Source organism: Bison bison, unplaced genomic scaffold (assembly GCF_000754665.1).
Source record: "Bison bison bison isolate TAMUID 2011002044 unplaced genomic scaffold, Bison_UMD1.0 scf7180017864531, whole genome shotgun sequence".
NCBI classification, from domain to species: domain Eukaryota; kingdom Metazoa; phylum Chordata; class Mammalia; order Artiodactyla; family Bovidae; genus Bison; species Bison bison.
The window spans coordinates 2,573,682-2,595,589 of NW_011495081.1; the positions used below are offsets into that span (position 1 = coordinate 2,573,682).

The following is a 21,908-nucleotide window of genomic DNA, read 5'->3' on the forward strand; positions in this document are numbered from 1 at the left end:
TGGCTACCTGATGCGAAGAGCTGACTCATTTGAAAAGACCCTGATGCTGGGAAAGATTGAAGGCAGGGAGAGAAGGGGACGACAGAGGAGGAGATGGTTGGATGGCATCACTCACTGATTCAATGGACGTGAGTTTGAGTAAACTCTGGGAGTTGGTGTTGGACAGGGAGGCCTGGCGTGCTGCGGTCCATGGGGTCACAGAGAGTTGGACACAACTGAGCGAATGAACTGAACTGAACTGACGTGACTAAAACATTTTAATCAAATAATTAAAAAATTTATAGTATATGAAAGTAATTTAACTTTTCTTCTTATTGGGGATTATGATAGTATCTTAGAAAAGGGATGATGGACAGGCTCAAAAAGGTATTTTATCCTAGATTTACTAAATGGACTGCTTTTCTCAGTTTTCTTTGTCAATCCTTACTCTTCTGATTTACTACCAGTTGTGCTAAATACTCTCCATTTGTCTTTAGATCTCCTCTCTGCCCTTGATCCCAGGAAGATGACTTTTACAGATATATCAACATTTGTTTCCTGACTTCTGATTGGGTTCAGCAAATTAGTGAAAGGGGCAGAAAATCAGAACACAGAGGAGATAAGGTCTGAGTGTGTCTTAGCAGTGACCACATTCGTCTTCAGACTTCATTGTTCACAGGCCTCTTCTACTACGTAACTGCTCTGGCTCTTGAGAATTTCAGTCACTGCTTTTCGCCCTTAACTCTTCACCTCTTAGCTTTAGGATACTTCTCACATCCTTTTTTGTCTCTCCCTAAATTAGTCATGTGTTTGTAAATAGTCTCTTTATTAAACTTTTCAGTTACCCTGCTTGGATGGTTTTTCTTTTTTTTTTTTTCCTTGCCAGAGCCTTGGTGGACTCACAAGATCTGTGAACCTTCTTTGTCTCTATCTGGATCCTTCCCCCTTGAACTCTTCTGGATATGACATATGACAGATATCCAACTATATCCAGATATGTACTGCTGGAAAAGCAGTCTGGATTTTGGAATCAAACACTCCTGTTTTGGAGTCTTAGTTCTGCCTCTTTCCAGCTGGATTTAAAAAGCGTGACTTAAGGTTTCTGAGTTTTTATTCTCATCTGTAAAATGAGTTCCTACTCACACACACCTCATGGTGTGTTATGAGGATTAACTAAAATTATGTAATTAAATACTTTTGCATAAAATTTATAAATATTAGCTATGTTTCCCAGGTGGCTCAGAGATTAGAGCATCTGCGTGCAATGTGGGAGACCTGGGTTCGATCCCTGGGTCGGGAAGATCCCCTGGAGAAGGAAATGGCAACCCACTCCAGTATTCTTACCTGGAGAATCCCATGGATGGAGGAGCCTGGTGAGCTACAGTCCATGGGGTCACAAAGAGTCGGACACGACTGAGCGACTTCACTTACTTACTTATGGTTTCTTTGTTATAATAATTATTATAGAAGACAGTATTATTGTCATTGTTCAGTCATGTCTGACTCTTTGTGACCCCATGGTCTAAAGCAGGCCAGCCTCCCTGTCCTTCACCATCTCCCGAAGTTTGCCTAAGTTCATGATCACTGAATCAGTGATGCCGTCCAGCCATCTCATCCTCTGACACCTTCTTTTCCTTCTGCTGTCCATCTTTCTCAGCTTCAGGCAGTTTTCCTGTGAGTTGTCTGTTTTCATCAGATGACAAAATACTGGAGCCTCAGCTTCAGCATCAGTCCTTCCAGTGAATATTCAGGGTTGATCTTCCTGAAGATTGACTGGTTTGATCTCCTTTCTGTCCAACGGACTTTCAGGAGTCTTCTCCAGCACCACAGTTCAAAGACATCAATTATTTGGTGTTCTGCCTTCCGTATGGTCCAACTCTCACAACCATACGTGACCACTGGGAAGACCATGGCCTTGACTATATGGACCTTTGTTGGCAGAGTAATGTCTCTGCTTTTCAACGCACTGTCTAGGTTTGCCATCGCTTTCCTGCCAAGAAGCAAGTCTTCTGATTTCATGGCTGCAGTCACCATCTGCAGTGATTTTGGAGCACAAGAAGAGGAAATCTGTTAACTGCTTTCACCTTTTCACCTTCTCTTTGCCATGCAGTAATGGGGCCGGATGCCATGATCTTAGTTTTTTTTAATATTAGTCTTAAGCCAGCTCTTTCACTCTCCTTCTTCACCCTCAGCAAGAAGCTCTTTAGTTCCTTTTCACTTTCTGCCATTAAAGTGGTATCATCTGCATATCTGAAGTTGTTGATGTTTTTCCTGTCTGTTTTGATTCCAGCTTGTAACTCATCCAGCCCGGCGTGTCTCATGATATGCTCAGCGTACAGGTTAAACAAACAGGGTGACAGCAGACAGTCCTGTCTTACTTCCTTCTCGATCTTGAACCAATCAGTTGTTCCATACAGGGTTCTAACCGTTGCTTCTTTACCTGTATCCAGGTTTCTCAGGAGACAGGTAAGATGGTCTGGTATTTCCATTTTTCTAAGAGCTTTCCATAGTTTGTCATGATCGACACAGAGGCTTCGGCATAGTCCGTGAAACAGATGAATGTTTTTCTGAAATGCCCTTGCTTTTTCTATAATCCAGTGAATGTTGTCAATTTGATCTCTAGGTCCTCTTCCATTTCTAAACCCATAATGATGACAACAATTAGTATAATCACATATTATTATCTTATCTTATATGATTATATATAATTATAATAATTATTATCATCATTATTCTAAGATCCTGAGAAATTTCATTGGTGTATACCAAGATGATTGGCTCTTATTTCCAGTCTCTATCTGCTTGGTTCCTTAACATGGATCTATCAGAGTTGGTTTAAAATTTACAGTAAGGGACTGTATCCAACATTCCTCATGATGCAAAGTGTTTTATTACAGGCTCTCTTTCCCACTGTCACTGCTCCAGTGAACTGTATTATTGTCTTCCTCTCCCTCCCACCCAGACTTACTGTTTGTAAGTTTTGATTTCTCCATCAACTCTTGGCTTCAGGCCAAAATAACTAATATTTATGAATGTCACCAACCAATCAGAAAAATTTCCTATATGTCTCCTGTTCTTTGGCTTTCTCCTTCTTTATTCGTAAGTTGCTGGTTTCCCAGAAGCTACTTTTTCCTCATTAAAGAAGGTTGAAGGTTTTTCTGTATTTAATTTTTAGTCCCTTCTTTTTCTGAAGGGACTAAAAATTGGGATTCCCTGGTGGCTCAGAGGATAAAGCATCTGCTTGCAATGCAGGAGACCCAGGTTCGATCCCTGGGTTGGGAAGATCCCCTGGAGAAGGAAATGGCAGCTCACTCCAGTATTCTTGGCTGGAGAATCCCATGGACAGAGGAGCCTGGCAGGCTACAGTCCATGGGGTCGCAAAGAGTCGGACACAACTGAGCGACTTCACCTTCACCTTCACCTTCTTATTCTGAAACCTGAAAATTCAGGAAGGCTGATTCTTCCTGAGTTTTGAGTTGCTTTCATTTTCTGTAGGTTTAAGTTCTTATTATTTAACTTATTGCTGGCATAAGTAGACAGTCTGCAAGTGTTTATTTCAGATAAACTCTTTGGTGGTGGTTTTCCGACAATACAAACTTAACTGTAGATGTGTGTAGACCTATATAATTAGCATCTCCACACCCATTCCCAAATAATGTTATAGATTTATTTCTTCAGTTAGAATATTTGATTTAAAGCTTACAAAACCGATTCATGGAAGTCAACATGTATATTTGAAATGCAAATGGTGTTTTGTATTATCATAACTATGTGAAAATGAATTACCTCTTCACAAACTTAAGATAATCCATTTTTATTGCCTACGTCATTTGAACATAACCATATGGTACCAGGATAAGAATAGCAGCTTGTTCAACACAAGAGTGACTATACCTAGAAAGACTTCATTTTATTTTATCTTGTATAAGCAATACATATTTAGAGACATATTTTATTACATATGAGAAAATTTTAGTAAAACCCTTTATGTTTGGGCTTCTGAGTTATTAAAAGAATGAAAACAATAGTTGTATTTTCTCTAACATCATAAACTAATTAAATCAAAATACATGCTGTAATTATATGTATAATCCTCCTGTTCTCTACACCCCCACTTTTGTCTGATATTTAAAGTAAAACTGAAACAAACAGCTGCTGGATTGGATTATCTGCTTTAGTATTTTATTCTTGTTTCCTGAGAGAATGCAATCTAAATTTAATGCACAATTCAACATTCATTTTAGTGCCTGCTGTGTATAGGGAAATAGGCTGGGGATTGGGAATGCTCAGAAGCCCAAGATTAGGGCACTGTGTCTCTGTACCACAAGAGACAGCTCATTATCAAATATACAGGTGAACCACTAGTGAGATCAGGTAGATAAATCTCCTGGAAGGGAAAACATCAAATGCATTCTAAACTCAACCTTACATTATTTTTGGAATATCTGTTCTTATTTTTGCTTTAAATATTGTTTGTTGCTCATTTAGTTCAAGAAACTATTTTGGAAGAGATATTAAACTGTGTTCTGGAAATATAGCTCAGTAAAAAGAGCAATATAATCTCTTTCTACTTTACCATGAATGATAGATACTAAACAGGAATTTACAATACAGAGTAATGAGTGCCAGGACTCTTAGATATTGTGGAAATAAGCTTATAAAGTATGGAAGAACTTACTCTATGTTATTTAAATAAAATGCCATTGTTATCAATATTTATGAGGAGGAGGGATACACATTACATAGGACATATTATGGACATTTCATAGGACAAGTGAAATGTTTGTAATAACAAAATGTCACCGATCAAATTAAATAAGCTATTCAAGTAATACTTCCATACAGCAGGCTTTATTCCATGTTAAAATTATTAAAGTTTTTCAATGATGAACCATAGCTTTCCAGATAGAGTTAAACTTCTTGGCTTACCATAGGAGGCCATTGAGCATTTGACCTCTGTCATTTCTCTAGATTTAAATCCTGTGACTCCACACCAGTCTCCTTATACCTTCCATGATGTATTAAACTACTTTTACATAATAAACGCATCGTGTTTTGTCCTACCACTCTCTATGTCTACATGCTGTTCATCAGTATTTACCCCACTTATCTTTCAAGACTAAGTACCTTGTCCTTTAGGAAGTCCTCAGTGGCTTCCCAGTTTGATTTAATATCCTTCTTCTATCCCCTTATTATACCCTTTGCAATCTTTATCCAGGCTCTTAACACATTATTCTGTTGGTTTGCACCCATATGGTATACTCTGTAAGGCATGACTGTGTCTTACCTGACTTTGTATCTTCCAAATTTTGTAGCAGATACTGGATTAAGGTCATATGGATGGATAGATTAATGAATGATGATTTTCCATTTTCTGCATCAAATGTGTAAAATAAAAAATTAGATGCAGTTTACTGAGTTTATCTCGCTTTCTACTTTCACAATGTAAATCAGATCAGATCAGATCAGTCGCTCAGTCATGTCCGACTCTTTGCGACCCATGAATCGCAGCACGCCAGGCCTCCCTGTCTATCACCAACTCCCGGAGTCCACTCAGACTCACGTCCATCGAGTCAGTGATGCCATCCAGCCATCTCATCCTCTGTCGTCCCCTTCTCCTCTTGCCCCCAATCCCTCCCAGCATCAGAGTCTTTTCCAATGAGTCAACTCTTCGCATGAGGTGGCCAAAGTACTGGAGTTTCAGCTTTAGCATCATTCCTTCCAAAGAAATCCCAGGGCTGATCTCCTTCAGAATGGACTGGTTGGCTCTCCTTGCAGTCCAAGGGACTCTCAAGAGTCTTCTCCAACACCACAGTTCAAAAGCATCAATTCTTCGGTGCTCAGCCTTCTTCACAGTCCAACTCTGTAAATAGCATTTCCATAATGTAAATAGAACTTGTAAAATCTCCAGACCACTATTTAAAGTAATGTTGTTAGTCTAGATCTAGGTTCCAAAGAGAATTAAGGGGCTAACTGCAGACTCAACTCCTCATTAAATACAGTTTTTCTCACAGAAATAAACTTTGATTAAATATAGTATACCTTCCAATGAACTCAGAGCCCTTATTACTAGCTTTTACTATATAAAAACCACTTGAGGTCCTGCACACCTAAGGAACCTCTATGAGAATATACATATTCCCATTATGTCTTTAGATACTATATGTTGTAAGAAACTTTATTCCATCCTCTACTCATGGTATTCTGTTTTCCTTTCACTGAAATTGAAAAATTCAGATTTAAAATGTCAAACCCCTGAAAACAAAAATAATCATATCTTTGAAAGAAAAAAAGCTAATTGTATGACAGTAAATTGTCATGTAATTGAGGCTCTCAGGAGACATAGAATAATGTAGAAAATATTTTTTGTATTAACACCCTTACTTATTTTATATCTTAGAGAATTATTTTTCTTATCAGCAAGTATATTAAAAGGAACATATTGTGTGCAATGTGTAGGCTCAGCGTAGGATTTTCTGCATGAAAATTTTGTGATGATATTGGTTAATTGCTAGATTTCAGGCACCTTTCTAACCTTTTTTTAGTGGGTGTGAAAGGGTTTATTTGTAAGAGATATTGCCACTGACAGAATTTTATCTTTTTCTCATGGAATCTCAACAGCAATTCCCATGTTAAGAGGCATCCCCAGAAAGCTCGTCAAAGGATTTCCACCCACACTCTGAATATCTAACAGGGCTTGACCCATTTTTTTCTCCTTATTAAGGTAGCAGCATACGCATCATGAGGAAAAATAGAATAAGAACTAGTCTAAGCTTGGAATTTCAAAGTTTTGTACCTGTATGGAAGGAATTCAAGTGGAAACCAAAATCAGTCTTTATTTCTTATTATATCCCTAATAACAATCTAAATTTCTCACATTAAGGAACCACATCTGGTATTATGAATATGGTTTTAAGTGGTTTAAAATTTATATTTATATTATCAAATGCAATGAGTATAAATACCCCAAAAGGAGCACATTATAAGTCAAGAATACTTCTTTGTACTTATTTTTATAACACAAAGTATTTTTTGTAAACCACTTTACTGAAGGATGAATGACATTTTAAAACCTGTACGTATTAGACATATACAACTTGATGAATTTGGAGATAAGTATGCATCCCTGACAACATCACCACAATCTGTGCCATAAGCATATTCATTACCTCGAAAGGTTTATTTCCATTTATTTATTTATTATTATTATTCTGTGATAAGAATACTTAACATAAGATCCACCCTCCTAGCAAACTTCAAAGTATGTAATACAATATTGTTTACCAGAGGATCTGTGTTGCACAGTAGATGTCTAAGACTTACTTATCCTGTGTAACTGAAACTTTGTACCCTTTGCCTAATATCGCCCCAATTACCGTTTCCCCTAGTACCTGGCAACCACCATTCTCCTCTCTGCTTCTGACTATTTTAGATTAGGACACAAAGTGTTTGCCTTACTGATTAAATAATGTAGATAGTAGTAATTAAAAGCAGACTAAAACTTTGAATATTAATATTAGAATTCTTTAAAAGCAAGTAAAATAATAGAGAATAAGAAAAAATATTTTAAAAATAATTTTGCTCATATAAATAATTACATCTAGATATTAAATTTCTATGTCCATCTGAACCATAAAGCTCTTCCCCCATCCGCACCCTGCGGCATACAAATACTCATATAGATTGTGGATGATTTCTTTTTAACCTGAAGAATGAAAGTCTCTTTGGAAGGCAAGACCACCTGCAGTTTTTTCCTCCCGTTAACTATGTGACTTTGGTAATTTACTCTGTCAGTCACATCATCTTCATGATGAATGAAGTATCATAAGTGAGAAAATAATGCCTAATTATTTAAATAAATCTTAACTATTGTTACCATAGCAGTTGAATCTTCTGTTTTTATTATTTTGGAGGCAGTCTCCAAGTTAACATTCAAGTACAAATACGTAGGTCGTGTATTCACTTCTCTGTTATAGTTATTCCATCATCTGTCTAGATTCAGTGTTGAACTTCTTTTTCCCTTCTGACTTGGATTTACCTAAGTAATGTTTTCACCCGCTCCACCTTCCAACTCTACCAAAACCCCTCCTATCACAGACACCAGTGATGTCCACATGACCAAATTCAGTGGTGAATTCTAATTTCTTACTTGAACTGTCAGCATCGTGTGATGCCGTTTCCCACTTCCTCCTCCTTCAAACTATATTATTTGGATCCTTTTGCTTTTCTCCTCCCTGTTAGTTCAGTTAAGTTCAGTTGCTCAGTCGTATCTGACTTTCTGCAGTCCCATGGACTGCAGCATGTCAGGCTTCCCTGTCCATCACCAACTCCCGGAGCTTACTCAAACTCATGTCCAGAGTATTGGTAATGCCATCCAACCATCTCATCCTCTGTCATCCCCTTCTCCTCCTGCCTTCAGTCTTGTCCAGCATCAGGGTCTTTTCAAATGAGTCAGCTCTTCGTATCAGGTGGCCAAAGTTTTGGAGTTTCAGCTTCAGCAGCAGTCCTTCCAGTGAATATTCAGATTTCCTTTAGGATGGACTGGTTGGATCTCCTTGCAGTCCAAGGGACTCTCAAGAGTCTTCTCCAACACCACAGTTCAAAAGCATCAGTCCTTTGGCGCTCAGCTTTCTTTATAGTCCAACTCTCACATCCATTCATGACTACTGGAAAAACCATAGCTTTGATAGATGGACCTTTGTTGGCAAAGTAATGTCTCTGCTTTTTAATATGCTGTCTAGGTTGGTCATAGCTTTTCTTCCAAGGAGCAAGGGTCTTTTAATTTCATGGCTGCAATCACCATCTGCAGTGATTTTGGAGCTCCCCCAAATAAAGTCTGTCATTGTTTCCATTGTTTGCCCATCTATTTGCCATGAAGTGATGGGACCAGATGCCATGATCTTAGTCTTAATGTTGAGTTTTAAGCCAACTCTTTCACTCTCCTCCTTCACTTTCATCAAGAACCTCTTTAGTTCTTCTCAAACTCCTTTAGAAGTTCCTTCTTACCTTCCCATTATATTTATGCTTCTCTGGGGATCATTCTGCAGGCCTCTTTTCTATTTACACTGACTCCCTCAGTAATCTTATTCAGTCTCAGAGCTTTTAAAACTATCTACCCATTGTTGACTCTTGTATTTTTATCTCTAGACATTTTCCTCCAATTGCTTAGTCAACATTTCTACTTGGCTGTCTAATAGAAATCGCAAATCTAACACATCCAAAGCTCTTGATCTTCCCCTTAAAACCTGCTTTGCCTTGAATCCAACCATCTGTTAAGGGCGATTGTATTTTTCTATTTGCTCAGGCAAAATAAAATACATTTTTTAATTTGAAAAAAGAATCTTATCTCTTTTTTATTTGCAATACAATTTCCACTAGAAATCCTGTATATACATAAACTTTGGCCCCATTTACCACCTTAGCAATACCATGCCAGATCAGTTTGCCATCATCTCCTAGTTTCATTACCAGGACAAGTTTTCCTTTTTTAAAAACAAATTTGATCATTCCAGTCTGCTCTGTGCCCACCTCCATTTTACTTTTGGGACCAGGGACCAGACTTGATCACTCAAGAGCTTTTGTGTAGCAGAGTTTTATAAAAGTATGAAAAGGAACAGAAAAAGCTTCTGACATAGATATCAGAAGGGGAACAGAGAGTGCCCCTACTCACTAGTCTTATCAAGGCCTTATATACTTTTACCAGACCCACTCCCACAACATACATCTTAAATTAACAAGGTTGAAACTAACAATAGAAAGGTATTACCAGACCCACTTCCACGATATAAGTCTTAAAATAACAAGATTAGTCAGAAAGTTCTTGTTAGGAGGAAACATCCTTGAGCACGATACTTTGTTGTATTGACTAGGACAAAGCAATGTAGAAAAAAAATGTTTGTCCTTTTCTTCTTGAGAGCACCAGACACCTTTCTCCTTCTGGAAAGCTCCGGACTCCTTTCTCCTCCTAGGGAACCCTGGACTCCTTATCAACCTATGTAGGAATTGACTCTCTCACCTCCTTTCTATTTCAGTATTCCAAGTGTGGTTGAAACAATTAGAGAGAGATGAGTGAAAAGATATGTTTGAGAAAGTTGGTGATAAAATGGTAGAGAACATTATTAATTTGCTGATGCATCCCAAACTTGAAAAACAATAAAAGCCAAATGGAATTATTTAGCAAGATAAATATCAGAAAGCAAAAGGTATATTTTGAAGGAATTTATCAGATTTCTCAAAATAGTAATATACTCTGGAAATGTTATTGTTCATTCTCTATGTGTGTTTAACTCTTTGTGACCCCATGGACTGCAGCACGCAGTCTTTCACTATCTCCTGGAGTTTTCTCAAATTCATGTCCATTGAGTCCATGATGCTGTCTAACCATCTCATCGTCTGCTGCCCACCTCTCCTTTAACCTTCAGTCTTTCACAGGATCAAGGTCTTTTCCAACAAGTCAGCTCATCTCATCAGGTGACCAAAGTATTGGAGTTTCAGCTTCAGCTCTGGAAATTGTATTCTTGAAATAGCATTCTAGAAACATGATAATTTGCTCATTTGTTCAACATATACCTGTTGAACCCCTACAATGTGCCAGGCACTTTTCTCTGTGCGTGGGCTAAATCAGTGAACAAATCAGACAAAGAGCCCTGCCCCCATGGAAGTTAATCCTAGCAGCGGACAACATATAATAAATAAATTGTCTATGTGAGAAATGTGATAGGTACCCTGGAAAAATACCAGAACAGAACAAAGGGGATTGAGAATGTGGGGGAATGTAAACAAAGCTAGTTGCTGTTTTCAGTAGGGTAAAGAGGGTCTCATTAGGAATGGGACATTTGAGCAGAGATGCAGAAAGCATTAGATATTAGCACACAATAGGTCTGAGAGAATGAGCATTGACAAGCAGCAGCAGCCAGGGCAGGGCAAAGGCGTGAAGGTTATACCACACATGCCCGATGTGTTTAGGGAAAAGCCAGGAAGTCCATATGGGAAGTAGATAATGAGCAAGTAACAGTTCAGAGTAAGAGATGATGTCAGAAGGCCAATAGATGGGAGGGAGGGTGGTGGTGCTCACATGACAGATCAGGCAGAGCTTTGTGGGCAGTTGTAAGGGCTTTGACTTTCATTCTGAGTAAAATGGAAAGTCATTGCAGATTTTGAGCACAGGAATGAATGACATTGTCTGACATGTTTTCAAAGCATCACTCTGGCTGCTATGTTGAGAGTACTCTCAAGGGGCCAAGGGCAGAAATAAGGAAGCTAAGACAGGGAGCTATTAAAATAATATCAATAAAACTGTTTAAAATTGCATTTTTCACTAGAATTGTGAGAATGTCAGAACCAAGTACTTGATAGAAGAGCACTAATATGTATGTTTTAGCATGCACTTGTTTGTCAATTGTTCTTAGATATTCATATCAAAATTCTTGTTACTATATTTAGATTTATTGATTTCCTCTCATGCTTTGCACCATCTCTACCCTGGAGTATGAGCAACTCAAAGACAGAAATGATGTCTTATTCACCTCTGTATTCTCGGTGCTCAAAATTTGTTTTTTGAACTAGAACATCTCAAATATACTGTTAATATGCAAAAAATTATCCTAGAAAGAGAGCTAAAGTTTACTTCCAAATAGTAAACTTTAGTCAGTGATAATTTAGACAGCGTCATCCTAGAATATAAAAATGCTCATTTCTTCAAATGTAAGAAAAAGGATTTCATCAGGTTGTAAAGTTGTGTGGTATTTTCCTTTTCTGTGTTTGCTCATTATATTATTGCTTTTTACTTTCATCAGTGTCTTTCCTTTTTTTTTTTTTTGGTAGATAAAATTTTAGTTTTACCTTATTTAAACTCTCTATAACTATTTTATTTCCAAGAGATAAAATAGATATTTTTTTAAAAAACCAAAACAGTCTTGAAGAATTAGGGGAAAGGACCTCTAGAGATCTGACTGGTGATTTTCAAAATGTTCCCTGTGAAGACTGGAGTTTCTCTGAGGCTGCTCTAAGACTGAGAACCGGATCTCACAGATCTAGCCCAGCCTCCTGTAAGAGTTGGTTACTGGCAGACACCAAATTTCTTACATTGTTTTCTAGACATCATGTTACTTTAATAACTTTGTTAACCTAGGTTGAGTGAGTGAGCGCCTCTGAAAGAGGCAACGTGGCTTAAGCTTAATGGACAAGAATAATTACACGTAGTTTTATGATTTCTTTACTAATCGGAGACCTTATTGAGAAAAAAATATAATTCTGTGCCACAGTTAAAGGATAAGAAGAAGCAGTGTGGTAATAAGAGGAGGGAGGGGGGTTTGGGTTGGGGACCACGTGTATACCTGTGGTGGATTCATGTTGATGTATGGCAAAACCAATACAATATTGTAAAGTAATTAACCTCCAATTAAAATAAATAAATTTATATTAAAAAAATAGTATATTTTAAAACTTGCATTCTAGAGGGATTTTGGATGATTTTGAAAATAAATGCCAAAGAGTAGTTCCTAAAATGTATGACGTTTTGATATCATCACTGGTGTAAGTGGAGCAGTCTCCTTGCAGATGTGCTTCAAGTGGAGTATTAAGTTAGCTACAGAAGTATTGCTGTGTTTAGAATTAGTCTCATGATTTCTTTTGGTCACACTTTTTCTCTCTTAGCAATAGAAGTTTATGCAATATGGTATTTGGTACAGTTAAAATAGTTCAAGAGGGAAAGAATATCTAAAAACATAAACCAGTGTGTTTGCGTCTCTGAATTGCTACAATTGTAGACCCTTTTATCTTCCTATCTGATTTAATAAAATGATATATATCATACTGTTAACATTTCAGCTACTTTTTTGAGAGGGAAAATGTTTTATTCTAGTTTCCTTCCATTGATTTTACAGCATTCAAATGCTGAAGCAAATTTTAATATTTTAATATTAAGGTTATTTCAAATTAAGAATAGCACTGTGGGATCTCCAGGTAGGTTATAGTAGCAATATATAAAATAAGTCATTAATTTTCCTGACCATTGAAAGCTCATCCTAACTATGCATGTGCTAAGTCACTTCTGTCTTGTGCAACTCTGTGTGACCCTGTGGACTGTAGCCTGCCAACCTCTTCTGTCCATGGGCTTCTCCAGGCAAGAATACTGGAATGGGTTTGCCATGCCCTCCTCCAGGGGAATCTTCCCGACCCAGGGATCGAACCTGCTTCTCTTACATCTCCTACATTAGGAGGTGGGTTCTTTACCACTAGCACCACCTGGGAAGCCCTAACTATGTATCAGTTTCAGTTCAGTTCAGTCGTGTCCGACTCTTTGTGACCCCCTGGACTGCAGCATGCCAGGCCTCCCTGTCCATCACCAACTCCCAGAGTTTACTCAAACTCATGTCCATTGAGTCAGTGGTGCCATCCAACCATCTCATCCTCTGTCGTCCCCTTCTTCTCCTGCCTTCAATCTTTCCGAGCATCAGGGTCTTTTCAAATGAGTCAGTTCTTCACATCAGGTGGCCAAATTATTGGAGCTTCAGCTTCAGCATCAGTCTTTCCAATGAATATTCAGGACTGATTTCCTTTAGGATGGACTGATTGGATCTCCTTTCAGTCCAAGGGACTCTCAAGAGTGTTTTCCAACACCACAGTTCAAAAGCATCAATTATTTGGCTCTCAGCTTTCTTTATAGTCCAGCTCTCACATCCATTCATGACTACTGGAAAAACCATAGCTTTGACTAGACAGACCTATGTATAGCCTGCTGCTACTGCTGCTGCTAAGTCACTTCAGTCGAGTCTGACTCTGCATGACCCCATAGATGGCAGCCCACCAGGCTCCCCCGTCCCTGGGATTCTCCAGGCAAGAACACTGGAGTGGGTTGCCATTTCCTTCTCCAATGCATGAAAGTGAAAAGTGAAAGTGAAGTCGCTCAGTCGTGCCCGACTTGTAGCGACCCCATGGACTGCAGCCTACCAGGTTCCTCCGTCCATGGGATTTTCCAGGCAAGAGTACTGGAGTGGGGTGCCATTTGTATAGCCTAACCTAATTCAAAATATATCCTCTGAGAAGGTTGTTTCCTCATCAGACCTTTGTATATTTAACCTAATTCAAAATATATGCTCTGAGAATATTGTTTCTTCATCTGTATTCTCCAGGAAAATGTTACATGTTCAAAGAACAAATAATAACTTTACTAAAAGCTTGTTTTAGTTATCTGTAGGTATTAATATAACAAACCATCACAAAACAAGGCAGCAGTCATTTTTTTATATTCATGATTTTATGAATCGAAATTTGGGCAGGACACAATGGGGGATATTTCATCTTTGCTCTGTAATAACTAGAACCTCAGCTGATGGCTCAAGTGGCTGGACATGGGTAGGACAGCTGGTTCAAAACAATTTTTTTAAGATGTTCACAAACCTAAATAATGATATTTGATGATGTCTTCATAGAGTAAATGAACCATGAAGAACAAGGGAAAAATTAGTGCAGAATTCAGGATTTTGGCTATATTTTGTTGTGCAAAAATATTATATTGCAGATGGTTGAGACAATTTTCTATTTCTTTACCTGGTGAGTGTATGCTAGACTATCCATTTTATTGTTCTTTAATCTTAAAAGAATAATTTATTATAACCCTGTTGTTTTCTTGTCCTAGTGTTTTTACTCTGTCTGAATATTAACATGATATCATTTACATAAATGTCAGTTCAATGATCATTTTGTATATACTTTGGGATTTAAGTAGTTCTAATTTCAGCTGCATAAGAGTATTGAGAATAATTTTGTATTTGTTTCTTTACTTCTGTCTCCTCCCTCCAACCTCATGCCATACAAATTCTTAGCTTCTAACTCCTATTTTTTTGTTTTCACTGTGATCCCAGAATCTGCATTCCTAAAAGTTCTTCTAGGTTATTTTTAGATATGTCCAAATTTGATAACTACTCTAGCTGTCATTCAAAGCTTATACTTACTGGAAAGAGTATTTATAAGCAAGTGTCAGAAGGACTCGGAAACAAAAGGAGACTCTCTCACTGAAGGGCTTTGTATACAGTAATTAAAGATCTGAGAAGCCAGACTAGGGAAGCCATCCAGGAATTAGCAAGGTCGGAAGACATTACTGATCCTGGGCTGAAAGCACAAAGGTGAGGAGCTAATTCTGGTGCTCAAGAACCAGGTCACCTGGCTAGAGCTGCGATTGTAGAAAAGAGACTGAGAGGAAATAGAGAAATGTCCCGACTTCTTTCTTCCTCCTGACTTCTGGTCTGTTGTCAGTATCTTCTGTTGCCTGACCTTGATAGAATCCTGGGGAGTGCAGACTACAGAGTTTAGCGCCCCTGAAATACAAAGCAGATCAGAAGAAGGGCAGACGGTAGATCTGAAGGCAAACTTGTCTAGGACTTGAACTGATGTCCAGCTAGATGGGGGATAATATGCCTTCTTAACTGATTTGGCTTCTTATTCTTTGGGCTGGGAATCAGAAATACAGAATTGTTAAAAATCACATATGGACATCATTGTGTTCAAAACCCAGCTCTACTCTTACTCATTGTGAGACTTTGGGAAAATGACTTGACCCCATTCCTATTTCCCCGTTTGTAAAATGATAAGAATAATAATTAGTTTCCTCTCCACCTCTGAAGGGCTTCCCTGGTTTATCAGCTGGTAAGGAATCTGCCTGCAATGCAGGTGACCTAGAAGACCCCCTGGAGAAAGGATAGGCTACCCACTCCAGTATTCTTGGGTTTCCCTGGTGGCTCAGATGGTGAAGAATCTGCATACAATGTGGGAGACATGGGTTTGATCCCTGGGTTGGGAATATCCCCTGAAGGGGGCATGGCAACCCATTCCAGCGTTCTTGCCTGGAGAATCCCCATGGACAGAGGAGCCTGGCAGGCTATAGTCTGTGGGTCTCAAAGAGTCAGACATGACTGAGCAACTAAGCACAGCACAGCACCACCTGTGAAATTGTACACCAAGAGGGCTAAGTGAACCCATGTGGCTACAAAAGGATACTTTACATTTTCAAGGGAAATAGTGATACTCAGTACATGCTGTATACAGCCAAGCTGTTGGTTCAAGGTAGTCCATAGTTTCAACATTGTTGTTGTTCAGTCACCCAGACATGTCTCTTTGTGTGCGACCCCATGGACTGTAGCACTCCAGGACTCCCTGTCCCTTACCATCTCCTGGAGTTTGCCCGAGTTCATGTCCATTGAATCAGTGATGCCATCCAGCCATCTCTTCCTCTGACGCCCTCTTCTCTTTCTGCCCTAAATCTTTCCCATCATCAGGAACTTTTCCAGTGAGTCAGCTGTTGGCATCAGGTGACCAAAATACTGGAGCTTCAGCTTCACCATGTCTTTCCAATGAATATTCAGGGTAGATTTCCTTTAGGATTGACTGGTTTGATCTCCTTGCTGTACAAGGGACTCTCAGATGTCTTCTCCAGCACCACACTTCAAAGGCATCAGTTCTCTGGCACTCTGCCTTCTTGACGGTCAGCTCTCAAAACAGTATGTGACTATTGGGAAAACCATCACCTTGACAATATGGACCTTTGTTGGCAGAGTTATGTCTCTACTCTTCAACACACTGTCTAGGTTTATCATAGCTTTCCTACCAAGAAGCAGTCATCTTCCGATTTCATGGCTACAGTCACTATTCACGATGATTTTAGAACCTAAGAAGAGGAAATTTGTCTCTGCTTCCATCTTATCCCTTTCTATTTTCTGCGAAGTAATGGGGCTGGATGCCATGATTTTTAGAATTTTCAGACGTCCAGGCTGGGTTTCAACATTACATTACATTTTATTTCTTTCAACAGTGTCATACCTTAGCAAAACTTGATATGTAATGGTTGTTTTGATTAAAAAAAAACTAAGATGAAAATTAACATCAAACAACAAGTGAGGGTGGTAGTATTCAACATGATGCCAAGATTCAAAAGTTGGACATTGTCTAACAGGCATATATATACCTTTACTAAGTAATTATGATTAAAAATAAAATAAAAATAGTATTTTTTCTTTTAATGAATATTTCAGGTAGCTCTAAATTTGAAGATGTAAATACTTACTAAGTTGCTTGGCCCAAAATACTCAATATGGAACTTTTATATATTTATTTTGTTCTGGAGATACTGTACTGAGGCACTAAGGGTACATAAGCCAAGCAAGTTTGGTACTCTCTCACCTACCTCATAAAATTGCTAAGAAGATTAACTTAGCTCAGTCATATCCAACTCTTTGTGACCCCATGAACTGTAGCCTCCCAGGCTCTTCCATGCATGGGATTACCCAGGAAAGAGTACTGGAGTGAGTTGCTGTTTCCTTCTCCAGGGGAATCTTCCTGACCCAGGGATCAAAGCTGGGTCTCCCGCAATGCAGGCAGACGCTTTACAGTCTGAGCCACGAAGGAAGCTTAACTTAGCTAATAAATGTCAAATGATCTCTAAAGTGCCTATCAAGCAAGAAGTACTGTGTGTCACATATTATAGGCCAAAAGACATGAATAATAGAATAACAACTCTAGCCACTGTTATTATTACCATTAAAACCAGTGAAAACTGACCTGAGGATTTTATGGTATTGTTATGGGACTCCTTTCCAGACTTCAAGCTGATGTTTCCTACTAAGATATGTTAGCGAACCAAATGTCTATAAGGAAAAATGACCATCTTTGAGAACTGCACTGTCTAATATGGTAGCCCCTAGCCACATGTGGCAGCTCACTGAGCCCTTGAGATGAAGTTCATGTGACTGAGGAACTGAGTTTTTAATTTTAATGAATTAAAATTTTTTTTTAATTGATACTTGATTTAATTATTGGGAAACTTTTAAGAATAACTTAGGCATGTTCAATCTGGTTTTAGAAAAGGCAGAGGAACCAGAGATCAAATTGCCAACATCCGCTGGATCATGGAAAAAGCAAGAGAGTTCCAGAAAAACGTCTATTTCTGCTTTATTGACTATGCCACAGTCTTTGGCTGTGTGGATCACAATAAACTGTAGAAAATTCTGAAAGAGATGGGAATACCAGACCACCTGATCTGCCTCTTGAGAAACCTGTATGCAGGTCAGGAAGCAACGGTTAGAACTGGACATGGAACCACAGACTGGTTCCAAATAGGAAAAGGAGTTCGTCAAGGCTGTATATTGTCACCCTGCTTATTTAACTTCTATGCAGAGTACATCATGAGAAACGCTGGACTGGAAGAAACATAAGCTGGAATCAAGATTGCCAGGAGAAATGTCAATAACCTCAGATAGGCGGATGACACCACCCTTATGGCAGAAGGTGAAGAGGAACTAAAAAGCCTCTTGATGAAGGTGAAAGAGGAGAGTGAAAAAGTTGGCTTAAAGTTCAACATTCAGAAAATGAAGATCATGGCATCTGGTCCCATCACTTCATGGGAAATAAATGGGGAAACAGTGGAAACAGTGTCAGACTTTATTTTTCTGGGCTCCAAAATCACTACAGATGGTGACTGCAGCCATGAAATTAAAAGACGCTTACTCCTTGGAAAGAAAGTTATGACCAACCTGGATAGCATATTCAAAAGCAGAGACATTACTTTGCCAACAAAGGTTCGTCTAGTCAAGGATGTGAGAGTTGGACTGTGAAGAAGGCTGAGTGCCAAAGAATTGATGCTTTTGAAGTGTGGTGTTGGAGAAGACTCTTGAGAGTCCCTTGGACTGCAAGGAGATCCAACCAGTCCGTTCTGAAGGAGCCCTGGGATTTCTTTGGAAGGAATGATGCTTCCTGGGATTTCTTTGGAAAGAATGATGCTAAAGCTGAAACTCCAGTACTTTGGCCACCTCATGCGAAGAGTTGACTCATTGGAAAAGACTCTGATGCTGGGAGGGATTGGGGGCAGGAGGAGAAGGGGACGACAGAGGATGAGATGGCTGGATGGCATCACTGACTCGATGGACGTGAATCTGAGTGGACTTCGGGAGTTGGTGATGGACTGGACAGGGAGGTCTGGTGTGCTTCGATTCATGGGGTCGCAAAGAATCGGACACGACTGAGCGACTGAACTGAACTAGGCATATGAATTTACCCTTTCAACTATAAATTTTATGAAACCAAAATATGGATTAAGCATTTCTCATGAAATGTTGGCTCCTTAATTGAGATGTGCTGGAAATGTGAAATACATACTAGATTTCAAAGACTTTATACAGAGAAATAAAAAGTAAAAGATTCATTAATAATCTTTATATTTTTAAGTTATCCATGATGGATATATTTTTTCATATAAATTTGTATGTGCCTGTAATTTCTCAAAAGACAAATTATTGAAAATGGAATATGTGAATTTAAAAGTATGCATATTTTAAATTATGTTAAATATTGCCACAATTGTTACAGTTTATAATAATAGAGTTTTAATTTTGTTTTGTGACTGATTTTTTTCATTTCTTAGGACACTGAATTTGTTCAAAAAACATAACAGTATGTTTAACTCCATCTTAATTGGTTTATGAAGTGAGTTGATTCATATCTTGATTCCATAAATATCTGTTTAACGTCTTTTATAATCTGACCCAGAAATCAAGCCTCATAATAGTCCTTGAACCTGAGAACGTTCTCTGATTGATTGGTTATTCAAATAGAATTTTCTAAGGAGGAGAGAAAATGCTGTATTGGAAATCTGGAACTGAAAAATACATTCTCTCCCTACCCATTGCTGGCATCTTTGTCCTGTAATCAACTTTAGAAGTACAGCAGGTGGCTTAAAGATAAAATGTGTTAAAAATAAGCCTTTAAAGGCTTTTTACATCACTTCTTATTTTCAAATCATTTCCTAACAAGTTACCCAACAAGTTGAAATCAACCAGAAAAATATAAGAAAAGTGTAAAATAAGTTTAACCCATAATGACTCTTTAAAATAAATTAAAACAGGGTAACTATAATATTCGGAGAAGGCAATGGCACCCACTCCAGTACTCTTGCCTGGAAAATCCCATGGATGGAGGAGCCTGGTAGGCTGCAGTCCATGGGGTCGCGAAGAGTTGGACACAACTGAGTGACTTCACTTTCACTTTTCACTTTCCTGCATTGGAGAAGGAAATGGCAACCCACTCCTGTGTTCTTGCCTGGAGAATCCCAGGGACAGGGGAGCCTGGTGGGCTGCCGTCTATGGGGTCGCAGAGTCGGACACTACTGAAGCGACTTAGCAGCAGCAGCAGCAGCAGCAACTATAATATTAATTAAAGTTTTTTAAAATTGTTCAGGATAATATTTTTGAGTTTGACAATAACTTTTATCAAATTCTTGGTAATTTATATTAAGTTGAAGACAGCCATGAGCCCATGAGCATGTTTGAAAGGGAGCACTATTTGTTTATTCTACAGATTTCATCAGTTTAAAAACTTTAAGTGGTTTCTTATCTTTTAAGGATGAAATTCAAAGTCTTTTTGTCAGAGTTTGAAAGCCATTTATGAGATGGTCTATGTACCACTCTGTTCTTATAGCCCATCCTTCTTTTATTCCAGCCTGCAGTTCTTCTGTTTATTATATCTATAATGCCTTTCCTGTTCCTTCACCTAGAAAACTCCTACACTGTAGCAAGCCTTCTTGGCTTCCCAAGTCTAAAATAAAGTGTCTTAGTGTTCCCACAGCATATACTTTTTATCTCTATCATAACAGTTATTATATCATGGAGTTTTTACCTATTTGTCTCGTCTATTACATTTGAATATCTTGACATGAGGATTTTTTTTCAATCCTCTTTGTTTAAAACAGTGTTGTAAAGAGGATCTAATAGATGTGTGACAAGGAATAAATTAGAGAATAAGGCATTCCACTTAAGAATGGATCAATTGCAGATGATTTTATATTCAAAGCAGGATACTTTTAACCCAGAGAAGCTGATATTATATAACTTTGCTAATTTTAGTTTATTTTTTATTATAAAAATAATAATAAGCCAATGGAAATCATTTTGAAATCAAAGAAGCATACAAAATTCTTTCACAGTCATCGTAAATAAGCTTCATGATATTCTTTCCTGCCAGTTTGTGTTTGTTTGTGTTTGGTCGTTTGTTGAATGTTGAAATCTCTGACCATAATTGTGGAATTGTGAATTTGTCTCTCTCTCTCTCTTTTTTTTTTCCCTTACTGTTCCATTAGTTTTTACTTCATGTATTTTAAAGTTGTTACTAGGTGAATGAAAATTAGAGTACCTTTAAGTTCAGTTTAGTTCATTCTCTCAGTCATGTCCGACTCTTTGTGACCCTGTGGACTGCAGCACTCCAGGCTTCCCTGTCCATCACCAACTCCCAGAGCTTGCTCAAACTCATGCCTGTCGAGTCGGTGTTGCCATTAGGTACTAGAATAAAAATCATAATACCCCTTTAGTACTCCACCTAATACCATAACATATAAATATATCATTTTTTCAATTAGGTTTTATTTTCTGTGAGGGATGTTTATGTTTAAATCTTGATATTTCCTTGTTGCATTGCATTTTGTTAGAGGTTCAGTTAAGTGTTCTTTAATTGATAAGTCCTTTCTTTACATCATTAAACAGGTAATGCTCATCATTATACACATTATTATATTGTGTAATTTAGCTTCCTTGCCCTATTAAACAGATGATGTTATTATGTGATGTTGCACTAATTTGGTATGACACTAAGGATATATTTTAGAACTTATTTTCCATTTTTAAAAAAATGATGTTTCTCCTACATCTCTTGCTTCATTTGCTCCTCATTCATAAAAGTAGGGGTGAAAGAACCTAACTATATAACTTTCTAGGCAGTATGCATGGCTAATTAGGCAAAATTAATTATTGATTCAAAGGCCAAGGCAGCCTTCTCTTAGTTGGTTTTCTTGTCTAGAAATTCACCTTCGATTCTGCTTTTCACCTGCCAGAAAAAGCATCTTCTCTCTTGTTATCAGTGACCTTTGACTTGTCAGTAGCATTCAAAACATT

At 38.1% G+C, this 21,908-nt stretch overlaps 1 protein-coding gene and 1 non-coding gene across 3 annotated transcripts in view; both read left to right on the forward strand.

The window, feature by feature from the left end:
• The window catches only part of METTL15 (methyltransferase like 15), a 220,816-nt gene that overhangs the window by 119,843 nt on the left and 79,065 nt on the right, over nucleotides 1-21,908 (forward strand). The gene's annotated exons all lie outside the window — the stretch shown is intronic.
• TRNAC-GCA lies at nucleotides 3,190-3,261 on the forward strand. Its single transcript has one exon. It is a non-coding gene; the product is annotated as a tRNA-Cys (tRNA).